Genomic DNA, 14,806 nt, shown 5'->3' with positions numbered 1-14,806 from the left:
CCAATTACTTTGATGTTTTATACTATTATATTTTATCTAGAATGCTAATCTAGCACAAAATCTAATCAATAATTAGTTACAAAGGATACAATAAGAATAACTTTAACAAGTACTTTACAAAATTAGTTTGTTAAATACTTGTTATTCTTGTTGGTACTATTTTGGTACTATTCATAATACCGAAGAAGCCCACCAGCGGCCGAGCGGTAAAGTCGCTGAACACTGGTAGTTCGGTCCGAGGTTCGAATCCCGCGAACGGGCTGGCTGCATGGGTGTTTTCGTGGTTTTCCCTATGTGTAACGTGTATACGAGCCAGTTTTCCTTAGAAAGTCCTCCACGAAGGCATCCCTCCCCTTAGGCAGATAGCCCTAGTGTGCTTTGCCATAATTAAATACACACATACACATAATACCGAAGATATTATCGATTAACTCATAGAAGTCAGATGCTTTCTGATTTCCTATGGGGTAGAATATACCTTTTGCGGTACTTTTTGAAAATAATGTTTTCTCTGGAGCGACTTTTTGTCTCTCGTTTCCCTTGACCATTAAATAATTTGGTTTTAGTTTGTGACACAATTTGATTTCTTCTCAATCTCTATTTAAAACCTCTTTAATAATATCAAAATTTAAAGCAGTTACATCTTCTAAAACAAATCCTCTATCTAAAACGCGGTTTCTCAGTAATTTGAGGCAGAGCGCGAAATGAGACTCTGATTCAAACAAACTGCACATTTTGAAAAGAACCAACTTAGTCCAGTTTAGAGTCATAGCAGAGTTTTCAATGTATATGCATTTCGTCGAAACTGAGAACGCATATTTTTTCCACAGAATACAAATATTCGCCTCTTTCCTTCTTTAGAGTCAGAACATTACTTTGAATTCTTGGACTACACTAAAATTTAAAAAACACTAAAAAATAAAATGAACACCATTTCTTTAATTTGATAATACTAGGTAAAGATATTCCAATTTTTTTTCTTTCCAAAAATCAGCTTTAAGATGACAGAGCTCTTATGACGATGCTACGTGAAATATTTTCACTAGTCCACCTGATTTTTTTCTTCTTTTTCAGTAATTTTTTCAGTAATGCATTAATCTGCGTCTTTATAAAAATAGGCTTTAGACATTTTTCCAAATTCTCCGATTTGTGCTCCCCCTCCCCCCAAATTTCGCTATTTGAGATTTTAATTTCTGATACCAATTTTCTGTCTAGATGTCGTCCACCTTCTTTGTCGCTGAACAAACATTCTAAAATTGTTCTTTTCTCTATTTTTCAATACTTTAATACAATTTTCTAAGGATATTATTTTGTTCTTCAAATTATCAATGCATTCTTGTTTATCCTTAACATTCAGGATGATCTACATTTTCATTTGTGAGTTTTATTTCAAAATCATTAAAATTTGATTCATTATTGTCATCATCAATTTCGATTTATTATTGTCATCATAATTTACTTTCGGCACAGCATTCCATTCCAACAGTTTCTTTTTGTGGCTATCCAAACAAGCGATTTTTCATATCATCTTCATAAACACTGCATAGAAAATGTTCGCTGCAAATTTTTCCGCTCTTCACATTAATAGAATCTTCTCTTTGACATTTGTGTATCCATACTTTCTTCAAAAGCAAACTCTCATTTGGATCCTTTGGTCCCATGAAATAAAATATCTCATCCTTTCATACTTCTGTAAGTGCTACGGCACGTTACTGCAGCGCAAAAAGCCATATTACGTAAACGATACTTTACAATATAGAATTTAAAATAAAAACTACATATATATAAATTATTTTAAATATATACATTATTAGAAAACAAGTATATATATTATTAAAATTAATTTGGGATATGTAACCTCTAGAAAATCGTCTCGCAGCTCAATGAAAATACTGTTTTAAACGCGGGAAATCAGGACAGGTGGCATCACAGTGACGTCAGATTATTGCCTGTTACGTCCCCCCACTAGGCTCGCGTCGGCGAGGAGTCGAACAAAGAAATGAGCTAGCCTTTCTATTTATCCCTGGTTAAATGGACTTAACCCTTGTAACCCTGATTTCAGGCGATGCTTCACGATCTTGGGGCCATTCATGTTACATTATACAAGAAACACCACAATTTATGTATAATTTCACAAAAACTATTGACATAAGTACAAATTTCGTAATATTGGCCCCATCCCCGATTACTGCACATCCAGTGGCGTAGCTAGGGTGGGCCAAGGGGGGACATCCGTCCCCGGGCGCAGCATCTAGGGGGCGCCAAATTGATGATACACATTTCAGAATGAAATGTTTTCCATTCTTGGAACACAGAAAGGGGCGCAAAATCTTTAGGGGTCCCCGGGCGCTGAAAACAGCTACGCCTCTGTGCACGTCCTGTAGTACAATCCTTGGACAAGAAATATACTTACAACTATGTACTAAAGGAGATCGATGCATTACTAAAATAATTTAATTTCAGTAAATAACTTGCAACAAATCAGATGCTAAAGCAATAAATTAAATGCATGAATTTACAAATTTATATAAGATCGTGGTCTTGGTATACTATTATACACTGGTAGACAATTAGTAAGGACGGATTATAAACGGCCATATAGCGTCAAAGTGAAAAATGCAATTACCATTCGCAGTCATTCTGGCGTAAGATGTCAGTACGGAATATGGCCACCATAGAGGGTGATGCAAGATTCCACACTTGTCATGCTTTGCACAGTATTGTCCAGCAGCTGTTGGCGTAATTTATCCCATTCCTCTGTTGGTGCACTGATGAGAGTGTTGTCGACCAGTGTGACTCTATCCCAAACATTTTCAATAGGATTCAGATCTGCAGAATATACTGGCCATACGAGAGGATGAATATCCTCTCCCTTTAGATACTCCTGGATACTTTGTCACCTTCTTCGAATCAATGCCTTGTTGCTTTCGTATCGTATCGGGTCTTCATCTTCATAGCTAAGTTAAGTCGCTCTCGTGCAAAATGTTGCAATATAACTCATCAACCATGCCTGGAGATTCTGAATGCAGTTCTTAGTTTTAGGCGGCACAATTGCACGGAAGTAGGCAACTGGGCGAAAGTCCCATTTTAGTGTAATAAAGACAAGCAGGGACAGGGAAAAGTGGACGGAACACCAGAACTTAGGATAGCATTTACCTGACCATAGCATTGTTACTGTAAAGTTGTATGAAAGACTATAAACTTGTTGACGTTATAAGCCCGGCATTTCTATACCATCTCAGATCATTAAACCGGTAGTGAAGTGTAAATGGCAGATTGCCACGAATTGGAGCTGCTGCTTGAGTGGAGATGGGACCTCAAGAAGCATGATGACAGGGTGTGCTATGGTTGGCTGGTAGATTGATCCTAAGTAGTTGACTGGAAGAGAGCGTAAGTGAACATGCAGTGTAATTAGGTTTATGAGTGAGGGAAAGACTGAAATTTAGTGCCATTCCAGGGGGAGTAAATAGGAGTGATTAAATGGAACTATAAACTGGATAACGTTTACACTAACGAAATTACGTTGAATTATGCAAGATATAAATTAAAAATATAACACGCATGTAAAAGCTAGGCCAAGTATCCTTAGTAAATTAAAAATGCAGAACAGATTTAACAAGTTATGTAACAATGCAATTAGTTCAAGTGAATTACAAATTTAAGTCTTAATGAGTACGGCTACTCGTGTTTGAACTGGCAGCTACATTCGTAGTTTATGCTTTGAATAGATGGATTATTCATACTGCTGAGATTAATAGAGAATGTTTTTCCTTATGGACCACTTGCATCTAGTGATTTGCCTCAGAGTGGTGTTTTGCAGTATTTGCATATTTTTAACACGAGTTTTACAAGCATAACCCCAAATAGGGCAGGAGCGGGTGATTATAATCTTGCATACGAGTAAATTATTATCTACAGATAATACCGAGTTTCAAGGAATTAAGACAATGAGTTAAGCTTTAGCGGCCCGGAACTTGGAAATAATATGTGTGGGAACAAAGTGGAACTCTAATCAAGAACAACGCCAAGGTAGGTGAATTGTTCGGTTCTACGAGACAATTGTATTAAGCTTAGAGATATTCCTATTGATGCCTTTCTTCCTGGCAGAGAAGACAAGAAGGAAACTTACTTTTCCTGGCCGTACTTACTCCGTACATTTCTTCCCCCTTCAGGGCTCACTTTCTGTGAGTACGGGTGTGACAATCCCGAAGTACCCTAGCGCTTAAAGGGATCACTTTCTTGGAGAGACGGGGTCACGGTCCTGGAGCCCTTAGTAATCTTTCTTCTCTTCCTTTTCATCTCTCCTTCTCTCTATTATTTTCATTTCTTTCGCCCTTGTGGTTTTCCTTTTCGGAAGTTCGGGCTCAAAGGGAGGTTCTGTCACATCCCTTTGTGTAGAGTTTATTGCGGAGAGAAAACCACCTACGCGTTTGCCGTACGTTGTAACCCGTAAGGTTGGAAAGGAGGATCCTGGTAGTTGAGGAGCGAAGTACTATTTCCAACACACTGCTTTGGCCTCTGCTTTAGATTGAAACGAGAGGCACTTAGTTGTCCTCGCTAGTGTCAATCGGCTGGTCACTTGTCCTTAAAGACAGTGGCTTGGGGATAAGCTTTCAGGAGAACTGACTGTGGGGGGCTTCAGATTGCGTATAGACCCGGTTAACCCTGGCACAGATTTCTGTGTCCCCTTGTTAGACTCCGTGGCGGGTGGGGCTGCCGGGTCCAAATCATTTCACTCTTCAACATGACTAATTCCAAAATATATTTAATTAAAGACTTTGAAGTCAGTCCCGTCGCTCAAAGCGCTATTTCTTCTGAAAAATCTGCTCAAAAAGTACCTACAGATGTAAATGCAAATAATCCTAACAATAGTGTCCGTTTCCTTGTTGTCTCGTCCTTCTGGAGAGCTGCAAAAGATGTCTCCTTTTGTGATGAATAAATACATCCATTCTTGTATTGGTGAGCCCAGAAATATAAAGCGTCTCCGCTCTGGAGACTTGCTTATTGATACAACTTCGACCACCCAATCTGCTTCTTTACTTCAAGTAACCAAACTTGGGCAAGCAACTGTCACTGTAACAGCGCATAAGACATTGAATTATTGTCGCGGTGTAATCTCGGAAGCGATCTTCTGTTTGTTCCTGAAGAAGAGTTCTTTTCCGAGCTAGCTGACTAAAAGGTTTGTGGTGTAAAGCGGATCAAGATGCGTAAGGAAGGTCAGTTGTTTGACACGAAACACGTCATCCTGACCTTCAAGTTGCCTGATCTGCCGAAGTATATAAAGGCTGGATATCTTAATTGCCCCATAAGACCTTATATTCCAAACCCTATGTGATGCTTTCAATACCAACGTTTCGGCCATTCCAAGATGTCCTGTCGTGGGAACCTGACATGCGCTCGATGTTCGTCGGTTGGCCACGAAATCGATAATTGCACCGCAGCGGCACTGTGTATAAATTGCAAGGGTATCCAGCATTTTCCCTTCCATGTCCAAAATGGAAAACAGAAAAGGAAGTACAGACGGTAAAAGTCACTAGGAACATCTCATATGCTGAAGCCAGAAGACTAGTTTAAAGCACACAGCTTCAATCAAATAAATCATATGCCAGTGCCGTTAAATCAATTCGTACCATTGCCACCCAAACTTCAATAAGTACACAGACTCCACCAAATAAAACCCAGCAGCCTGCAAGCAAGAAAAAGGAAAATCCAACACACGCCATACAAAATAAAGAAATAGTTATTCACAGCAAACTAAAACATCTAAAAGCAGTTAACAAAAATAGAAGCCCCAGCAATAGCTCTCTAGATGGAATGATTTCTGAATCTGTGGATTCAGATAGTATGAAAGTGGAAGAGGGACTGGAAGTTCCAAACATGTGCTTCCGCGCAAAACTAAAAAGCAACACAGAAAGAACAAACATCAGTCATAAATGGTAACCCTCGTCTCATGGAACTGTCGTGGTTTCCACCGAAATTTGTTTGACATCAAAACTGTGATCAATGCATATATATCATCCTGGGTGCTTGGTAATATATGTGACAAATCTGAAACCAGATCAACGTGCATAACTTCGGAGGTTTTCTTTCGTCAAGAAGGATAACCTTGCAGGTGAGCTTGCCAGTAGAGGTGTAGGTCTCTTCACCTCTCTGGACTATCCATCAAGTTCCTTTCCTTTGACGACATCCCTCCAAGTTGTCGTTGTACAAGTACATTTTCATATTATAATTTCAGTCATTTCTCTTTATTTGCCTCCGAATGAGCACATTGATCAGTGGGATTTGAATGACCTTGTGGCGCAGCTGCCTGAGCCTTTTATCATAATGGGAGATTTTAACGGACATAGTCCGCTGTGAGGAAGCAAAGACACCAATTCACGAGGAAGACAAATTGAGCAGATAATTGAAGATCATTGCCTTTGTCTCCTGAATAATGGGCAGGACACACACTTCCATGAACCTACAAGGACATCCCACGCTCTTGATCTAGCCATCTGTTCATCATCTCTATTGCCATTTTGCAATTTAGTGTTGGAATTATCTTTACAACAGCGATCATTATCCCATTCTTGTATCACTTGCACGAGGAGGAGCAAACCCCATGTCGAGACTCCTTCGGTTTATACTCGATCGGGCAGACTGGGAACTCCTCTCTTCCTCTGCAAAGCTCACAGAGAAAATGGTAGATGTGCTTATTGATGATGCAGTGGAAGGAGTTGCAACTACTAATACTCAGGCAACTATGTTCTCCATCCCTAGAACATCAGAAAAAATACCAAAGTATTCCAAACCATCGTGACTGTCATGAAGCACTGAAAAAACAGAAATGGGAAATTTTTCGTAGATACCCGCGAAACCTTGTAGCATTTAAAAAAGCCAAAGCAAATGCACGAAAAGTAAGAAGGCAGAGCCAGAGGGATTGCTGGATTTTAGATGTGTTATCAATAACATCCTCTACGCCTAGTAAGCGGGCTTAGGGAAAGAGTTAGAAAAGCATGCGGAATATATGAAGACCACTCACTTTACTTTTTGGAAAAAGATGGCCAAGTGATTATCTCTATAAAAGAAATTGCGAATACTATTGGTGAGATATTTGCTGCCGTTTCTTCTAGCAGAAAGTATTCACCTGCATTTCTCTCTATCAATCAGCGCTCTGAAAGAAATCCCATTGCATTCAACTCTTCCAAATCTGAGCCTTATAATAGAGACTTTACTATGCTCGAATTAAGGAGAGCTTTGTTGCAGACACTTAGGTCTTCTCCTGGTCTTGATGGCGTGAATTACGAAATGCTGAAGCATCTGTCACTGACTGCCCTTATCACTCTTTGCAATAGAGTGTGGAAGGAGCGTACTTTTTCCAATGCATGGAGGAGAGCTGTTGTAATTCCTATTGCTGAAGCCAGGGAAAGATCCAAGGAATTTCTCCAACTATCGGCCAAATGCCTTACGAGTTGCATATGCAAACTGTTTGAAAAAATGGTAAACAGCCGCTTAATCTACTTCTTGGAAAAGAATAATATTATATCGCCTTATCAAAGCGGTTTTCGAAAGGGGAGAACAACCGTAGATAACATGCTCCTTTTAGAGACATCGATTCGAAAAGCTTTTGTAAAAAGAAGTCAGGTTGTCTCAGTATTCTTTGATATTGAGAAAGCTTATGATAAGGCATGGAGATACGGTATACTTCGGGATCTTCACGACAGTGAGTTGCACGGCAACCTACCAGTTTTCATTCAGAATTTCTTAAACCCTAGAACTTTTCAAGTAAGGATTGACTCTGTTTTGTCGAACGTTTTTAAACAGGAAGAAGGTGTACCTCAAAGCTGTGTGTTTAGTGTAACCCTGTTCAGCTTAAAAATAAACTCTGTATTAAAAGAACCTCCTCCCACCATCTTAGCATCTCTATATGTCGATGATCTACAGATTAGCTGTCGAGGGGCTGACATGAGATACGTAGAGAGGCAATTGCAGATCGCTCTGAATAAGATCCAAGAATGGTCAGACAAACATAGATTTACATAAAAAAAAGAAAGAAAAGAAAGAAAAAATGTTCGTGCACTTTTGTAGGAAGCGAGGTCTCCATCCTGAGCCTGAGTTATATCTGAATGGTACAATTATTCCAGTTGCACCTGAAGTAAAATTTTTAGGAGTGACCGTTCGACCGAAAGTTGACTTTTCTTTTTCATATTTTAAACTTGAGAAAAAATTGTTTAAAACCACTACATATTTTAAAAGTCTTGGCGAACACCTCCTGGGGTGCAGAGCGTTGCTCTACACTTCGCATTTACAGAGCACTTGTCCGCTCTAGACCTAGACTGGACTAGGGCTTAGTTGTGTACGGATCCGCTCGGTCATCAGTATTGATAAAACTAGATCCTGTTCACCATATCCTATCTACGTCATATAGATCGTAGATTTTCTCGTAGGATTTATAGATCGAAATGTCCTGTCAGATAGGTTTCTTGGAAGACTCCATTACGGTAATTATGGGTTTACTGTTGCCGTCTTCCAACTGGTCATTCCCAACTTTTTCGTCACCCCGTATGTCTACATATTGAACATACATATCACATACTCTGTTGCTGACATATTGAACTAGCTTATATAGGCTTTATGACTACTATCTTCCAGTGTCAGAAGAGTAATTGCTAGTTCAGTAGTCAATAGTGGTTAGGGAAGCCTACTACGTTACCGAAAGGCCCGGGTTCGAATCCCGGAGAAGACATGGATGTTTGAAAATGTATAGTGTCGGGGCGGAATGGCGGCACTCTAAATACGCGGCGAGCCGAAAGTCTTCTCGTGTGGAATGGTGGGTGAGGAGAGGGGTGAAAGATCCCCGAGGTGCACTCTCTCAAAATTGGGGGATGGAAAAAGTCCAAAAGAAGTCCAACTTCTCTTCGGAATAGGCTCTGGCGACCATTGTTCAATGTAATATGGACAAGACAATAACAACAGCAGACGATTTTGCAGTTGCAACTTGACGTGCGATAGGATTAACCAGCTCGTATTTTTCTCTGACCCTGGAACAATATCGGCAGTTTTCTAGACAGAGCATCGGCGTTCTGTGACGATCCTTTCCGAGGACAGATAGTGATGGCATAGTGATCCCTGCCGTCTGTATCTATCTAGCTATTTGGCTTTTGGGATCTTTGAAATTTAAGAGCCAAATCTATAAGGATTTAACCAGTTATTTTTAGTTTTCTTTTCTTTTTCTCCTGATTTCAGTTTCTTGCCTGAATGTAAATTTTGTATGACATAGATGCAAATTTTAAACGTATTTCAGAAGCAGTATTTAAGCTGCGTTTCAAGAGTTCAAGAGAGTAGGAGTAACGAACTTAGTTCCGATGTTTATACTGCGTGTGTGAATTTAGCTCTCTAGTTTGGTGTTCGACACCTTTCAGTTTAGACTGATATATCTCGGCTCGGCTTTGCTGTGTGCAACCGACTTAGCGTTAGTTAAGCTAAGGAGCCAGTCATTAGATATCTCAACTTACTAGTAATTTGTTACAGTCGTATTTTTCTGTTAATTTACGTACCCACAAGTGGTGATTTGTTAGCACGAAGTGCGTGCATATGTTCATTTTAGTTTAAAATAAAAGGTTCTTTTAAAAACTGCAGTTTATATTCAAAAGACATAGCGAGAATTCGCTACTTCGTCTTCGACATAGGGTCAAAGATAGTATGTTAAATTAAAACACAATAACACGCCGAACAAATACTAATTCAGAAGTCAAACAACAAAAATCAGCGTTATATTTTCAAATTTTTACAGGACTAGTTTCGATGGCTTTACCCAACCACCATCCTCAGCTGCAAAAGCGCAAATGAACGAGATAGGATATAATGATCAGATAAGATAAGGAAGCCTGGACAGAAAATAAGCTAGTTGCGCCATCTGTTGATGAAACCAGAACTAAAACATAATTTCTTTAAATGCCGAAGGCAAAGATGAATTGGAACTAGGATCGTTAGCTAGAACAAAAAGATTTTTTTGAATGTGAAAGGCCTCTAGAAAATCCAGTTCTCCAATGGAAGATGTTTTTTGAATAATTTTGGCAGCAGAAAAATTGAAAGTGTGATTTTCGGACCAACAATGTTGGGCAAGAGAAGACTTCTGTGTTTCCTTTTTCTAACATTATAAGGTATTTCTCCCACTTTCCTAACGTGCCTTCGTGGTGTAGTAGTTCTGCACGCTGGGCCGGTATTCCAGAGGTTCGTGGTTCGATTCCCGGCGAAGGCGGTTGCTAATTTTTCATCTCTCCGGCCTCCAAAAAATCCTAATGTCTCTACAACATATGCCACATGTTCCTTAACGCGAAATTTTAAGGCTCTTTTAGTTTCGTCAATGTAAATTAAACCACACTGACCAGGAATCCTATAAATACCCCATGAATTCATATCCGGAATGGGGTCCTTGAGTATGGAACTTGGAATTTTATTGATGGGAGAATAAATGAGAAATTTCTGCAAAATATGTGCAACTTTATAGCTAATTGATGGAAAGAAGGGAATGACAACAGAATTTTTATAATCTCCTAAAACAAGAGTGTGCCTTTTAGTGTGTTGAGAGGAGAATTCTTTAACTGCTTGATCAATAATGTTGGGTGAAAAGCCCCTGTCAATAGCTATTGCTTTTAAATAATTTAGTTCTTCATCAAGGGAGAGTTTGGAGGAGCAAACTTGAAAAGCACGGAAAACGTAGGAATAAAATTAAGCTAACTTTTGGTTAGTCGAATGATGTGATTTAAAGTGTGGTGCAAGGGCAAACCGATGAAGGCCAAACTAAGAGAGCCTTAAAATTTCGCGTCAAGGAACATGAGGCATATGTTAGGAAAAAGGAAACACAGAAGTCTTCTGTTGCCCAACATTGTTGGTCCGAAAATCACACTTTCAATTTTTCTGCTGCCAAAATTATTCAAAAAACATCTTCCATTGGAGAACTGGATTTTCTAGAGGCATTTCACATTCAAAAAAATTTTTCTGTTCTAGTTAGCGATCCTAATTCCAATCCATCTTTGCCTTCGGCCTTTAATGAAATTATGTTTTAGTTCTGGTTTCATCAACAGATGGCGCCGCTAGCTTATTTTCTGTCCAGGCTTTCTTATCTTATCTGATCATTATATCCTATCTCATTCATTTGCGCTTTTGCAGCTGAGGATGGTGGTTAGGTAAAACCATCGAAACTAGTCCACTGAAAATTTGAAAATATAACGCTGATTTTTGTTGTTTGACTTCTGAATTAGAGATTGTATGTTATCAAAGAATAGACTTAGACTCTTTAAGTCAACGATGCACAGTTTGTCCGAAGGTAGAATTTTGTGAATTAAAGGTAATCATTGAAAACTTCTATAGCTTTGAGTATGGCGAGCAACTCTGTTCTGTTGACGCAGTAATCTCTCTCCGGTTTAGATAGACACTTGCTCCAGTGTGCAACGACAGGTCCTTGACCATTTATTTCTTGGGACGAAATATCACCGACACTGCTCCGTGTCAAGAATAAATGTTTGTTGAGCTGAAGTTACATCACGATTGTCAGAGGTGGTAAAGCCTCCTTCAGTTTATAAATTTGCATCCTCACATTCTTTTGTCCACAAGAACTTTTGCTTGCTTGCTCTCTGTCAGCTTGTGAAAGTGTCTTGGGATGGTAGTAAAGTCCTTCACAGATCTCCTATAGTAGGTGCAAAATCTCAGGAAACTTCTCAGTTGATGGACATTTTCGGGGCTCTTCAATCTTTAACTGCCGACACATTTTCCTGTTTTGTATACACACCTTCGGTAAAAATGACATATCCAAGATAATTCATTTCCTGTCTGAACAATTTATATTTGACGGGATTTAATTTTATTTTGGCTTCCATCAGTTTCTGAAGCACCATCCCAATATTTTCTAAATGTTCTTCGAAACGTTTCCCGACAACGATGATGTCGTCCAAATATATATGGATAGGCTTCGTAGGAAAGAACACGGTCTCCATAAACGATGTTCTTAAATCACTATACTTGAAACTGTTGAACATTATTGTAATAATTTTTTGAAATTCTATATACGGTTTCGGTTTACTATCGTAGATTTATTAGTCCAAACCCTGCTAAAAATGCCCCGTAGAAACCCATAAAATTTTTTTACGGGGAATTGGCCTACGGGTACCTGTTGTACGGGTACCCGTAGGCCAAATCCCCGTAAAAACCCACAGACAGAAACCCGTACAACTGTACGGGTACCCGTAGGCCAAATCCCCGTAAAAACCCATAGAAAGAAACCCGTACGGTTGTACGGGTACCCGTAGGCCAAATACCCGTAAAAACCCATAGAAAGAAACCTGTACGGTTGTACGGGTACCCATAGACCAAATACCAGTAAAAACCCATAGAAAGAAACGCGTACGGTTGTACGGGTACCCATAGGCCAAATACCTGTAAAAACCCATAAAAAGAAACCTGTACGTTTGTACGGGTACCCATAGGCCGAATACCCGTAAAAACCCATAGAAAGAAACCTGCACAGCTGTATAGGTACCTGTAGGTGAAATACCCATAAAAAAACTGTAAACGGAAACCCGTACGACTGTACGGTTACGAGTAGGCCAAATCTCTGTAGAACTGTAGGCACTATAAACAAAATCCCAGTAAAAACCCATAGCCAAAAATCAAAACTTTATATGCATATCCATTGGCCAAATTTCCATTAAAAAAATGGATATTCCGTAGGTCTATGCCTTGTAAAAACCAGTAAACAAAAGCATGTACACCTATACAGGCACCCATACGCCAAATCCTGTAAAAACCACTACACAAAAATCCACAGACCAATAAAGGTACCTCTTGGAAAAATCGCTGCACAAAACCCATAAACCGAACCAATAGCATTATACCATAGTGGAGTATCCATACATAGAATCGTACATAGAACGGGTATCCATATACAGAATCCCTATAAAAAACAATACACAAAAATAGAACTGTAAATCAAATTTCCATAAAAACATAAACCAGCAGAAGCACATAATTAGCACCGATGAAATGTACAGAACTAAATTGTGGAGAAAGCATGTAAAGTAATTTTAAATAAAACTCAATGCGAATAAATAAAAATTTTAAAATATCTAGAAGCCTACGAGCCCGTCCTGCTTAATGCACGTCAATATCTATAAACATATAACAAAATATTTGTATAAATTATCTTTACAAAATTTTAAACTACCTTTATATAATTCTGAAAATAAAATGAATAGAAAGATAATAACCAAAGTCATGATTCACAACCATCGAATGATATATGTACATATATATATGTAAGAAAAATAAGGAATATGCAAAAGATTAAATTAGCAGCGTAAAATTAATTTTCCTTCTTTATTCTAAAAACAGTAATCTTTCTGCACTGCATCATTTGGAGATTAATTCATGTCATATGACTCTTACATAATTTGATGTTGTAAAAGAAACTAAAACTCAAACAGCCAATAGTAATTTTACAGCAGTATTTACTATCAAAGACGAGTAAAAATGCATCGAGAACCAAAATTAACTCGGTCTGAATTAAGATTTCACACTTAACGTAACCCATTTGCTTTTTACGCTTTGTATTAGCTGGATTGCAGTCTGTCTGCTCCTTGTTTCTTACTACACATTTATCAAAAATGTTAATTTTTGGAATAGGCATAAATAATGTGCCAACTTGTTTGTGGCTGCAACATATTTGCTGAAAGAAAAGTTGAATTAAATCTACCTCGACTGCCAAATTTCTTATTCATCGTGGAATGGAGTTTCAACATCTCTAAGCCATCAAAATTCTTGCTGTTCATTACGGATTCAGCTGCTTGTATTCGACTACAGAATCTATTACATATATATATAATATCATTTCATTTGATGGTTGCGAATCATTACTTTGACTGTATATATATTATTGATTTCATTATAAATATATACATATAGTACTGTACCTCACTGCATATATTTGTATTTCAGTTCTTTAATTGGGAAATTAAACAATTGTATTTAATCACATCAGCTTGTTTAACAATTTGATACCTAATGAGAAATGTATTGCCAAAGGATGGTACTTTCTAGCATCTGCTTAAATTTTAAGTTACCTACAATGCACTAAACCAAATTAAAAAACAAAACTAGAAGAAACCCAAATTTTCAGGAAGAGAAACATTATTAACAAGCAAGCAAAAAGAATACGGGACTTGCAAATTAGAAACTTAACATAGAGTTCAAATTTAGCATACTTGCTATCCCCTTAAAGCTCGCTTACCGATGATAGTAACACCCTGCAACTTATTATGACATGCATACACATAGATGTTTTGCGTGGAAGAAAGGATGAATCCAAGAATATAATGTAGTGAAGAAATAATAATATACAAACACTGTGTCGACCCCTTATTACAATACTTTGAATGTTACCTGTATCTTTCAAAAGATAAATGAAACATGAAGATAACATATAATAAACTTAATAGTACCCAAAATACAATAAATTATATTGTAACAAAATGAATTTTAAAAAATTTACAAGTTTCAACAAATACCAATTCTCAACGCACAGTTCGGGAATTAAGAAAATATGTCATAGCGTATAATGTTTTATTCTGTATCTTACTTTTAGTGCTATATAATCTTCCACAGATTTTATATAAATAAAATCTATAACATAATGGGTATTTATAGTATATGTAGTTCTTGATGTAAAAAAGATAAACTTTCGTACTGTAAAAATTCCATCTATGTGAATAAGTATGAATATACTCATATACACATAATTATACTAAATAACTATTTTAATGAAACTAAATTC

This window comes from Stegodyphus dumicola, chromosome 1 (assembly GCF_044657685.1).
Source record: "Stegodyphus dumicola isolate Sdum_Otavi_A_Nest chromosome 1, ASM4465768v1".
Taxonomy (NCBI): Eukaryota; Metazoa; Arthropoda; class Arachnida; order Araneae; family Eresidae; genus Stegodyphus; species Stegodyphus dumicola.
Note: the sequence above shows the minus strand (reverse complement) of the source record.